General features: G+C 41.1%; 1 pseudogene; it reads right to left on the minus strand.

The window, feature by feature from the left end:
• Positions 1-702: 702 nt before the first annotated feature.
• On the minus strand, positions 703-1657 carry LOC133245244 (protein BEX2-like; annotated as a pseudogene).
• Positions 1658-2138: the final 481 nt, after the last annotated feature.

Genomic DNA, 2138 nt, shown 5'->3' on the forward strand with positions numbered 1-2138 from the left:
ATTCATTTCACATGATAATATACATGTTTCAATGCCATTCTCTCAAATCATCCCACCCTCGCCCTCTCCCACAGAATCCAAAAGACTGTTCTATACATCTGTGTCTCTTTTGCTGTCTTGCATACAGGGTTATCGTTACTATCTTTCTAAATTCCATATATACGCGTTAGTATACTATGTTGGTGTTTTTCTTTCTGGCTTATTTCACTTTGTATAGTAGGCTCCAGTTTCATCCACCTCATTAGAACTGATTCAAATGCATTCTTTTTAATGGCTGAGTAATACTCCATTGTGTATATGTACCACAGCTTTCTTATCCATTCATCTGCTGATGGACATCTAGGTTGCTTCCATGTCCTGGCTATTATAAACAGTGCTGCAATGGGGTACATGTGTCTCTTTCAATTCTGGTTTCCTTGGTGTGTATGCCCAGCAGTGGGATTGCTTGGTCGTATGGCAGTTCTATTTCCAGTTTTTTAAGGAATCTCCACACTCTTTTCCATAGTGGCTGTACTAGTTTGCATTCCCACCAACAGTGTAAGAGGGTTCCCTTTTCTCCACACCCTCTCCAGCATTTATTGCTTGTAGACTTTTGGATAGCAGCCCCATTTTGACTGGCATGAAATGGTACCTCATTGTGGTTTTGATTTGCATTTCTCTGATAATGAGTGATGTGGAGCATCTTTTCATGTGTTTGTTAGCCATCTGTATGTATTCTTTGGAGAAATGTCTGTTTAGTTCTTTGGCCCACTTTTTGATTGGGTCATTTATTTTTCTGAAATTGAGCTGCACGAGTTGCTTATATATTTTTGAGATTAATTCTTTGTCAGTTGCTTCATTTGCTATTATTTTCTCCCATTCTGAAGGCTGGCTTTTCACCTTGCTTATAGTTTCCTTTGTTGTGCAGAAGCTTTTAATTTTAATTAGGTCCCATTTGTTTATTTTTGCTTTTATTTCCAACATTCTGGGAGGTGGGTCATAGAGGATCCTGCTGTGAGCATCTTGTCATGAAACAGGTAAAATTATCCTGTTAACAAAATCTTACAGACTGGGTCAAAACATTCAACTAGAAGCTGGTAATCTGAGACCCACCAGAAATGAGTGGCATCAAACGATTTATGACAAAGGTACATCATGAACATGTAAGTTTAGGAAGCAAGTGTGTCTCCCTATTAACATCAGGATTTAAGGTATAAGGCAAAACTCATCATTATGTTCATGGTGAGGGGTGTCAGTGCTAACTGCCCACAAACTGTGACTCAACTGCTTTTCCCTCAGCTTTTGCATGAGTTGTCTCATCTCTTCCCCAATCCTTTCTATATTCTCTTCTCTCATCCTCACCTGTGGCTTTCCAAGTCTCTGAGTCATGTCCCATCTATAATGTAGGCTGCCTAACATGGAACCGTCTGCAATTTCCTCTAGGTACACAATATTCTCCAGCTCCCAAAGAGAGGGCCAAAGGCTCTCCTTTATTAGCATCTTGTTCTTTTCATCCTTTTTTTCATTTTCTTCGTTGGCATTTTACATGGTGAGATTTTTCAGCACTTGTTCCTCTTTGGGCATCATTGCTCCTGAGCCTATCCTTGCTGTCTCCTCCTCCTCCCGATTCCTGCTGCAAAGTGAGTTGCTGCAACACTTGACATGTAGACCGACAGACCTGCTCTGCTTGCCCGATGCCAGCCTGCCGAGCTCAGGGCAGCGGGGAGCTGGTCCATAAAGATTTTTGAAGTGACTGTGACCCTGGTCTTTTCTGCATTGCTGTATATGATAGTTCCACAACGTCCTGTGGAAGGAAATCATCTTTGCATACGGGCAGCAGTAGCAGGAAGCTAAAACTACAGTTCACTGATACTCCTTTGGTTAATGGGTAGAAAGGTCAAACTTAGAGGTCACCAAAGAATCACTTGCTCTATGATGCTAACTAATAGTGTCTTATAAACGCTTAGTAATGGGAGGTCGTATAACGTGGTGGTTAAAACATGAAATTTGGAGTCAAGCAGATACAACTTATCTGTGTGATTGGCAGCTCACTGAACTGCTTGCCAGTTTTGTTTTCTGTACAATGGGCATAATTATACTTTATCCATTCCTACAGCCCTTTTGAGGTATTCAGCCATGTAATTAATAGGGCACCTGAC

This window comes from Bos javanicus, chromosome 3 (assembly GCF_032452875.1).
Source record: "Bos javanicus breed banteng chromosome 3, ARS-OSU_banteng_1.0, whole genome shotgun sequence".
Taxonomy (NCBI): Eukaryota; Metazoa; Chordata; class Mammalia; order Artiodactyla; family Bovidae; genus Bos; species Bos javanicus.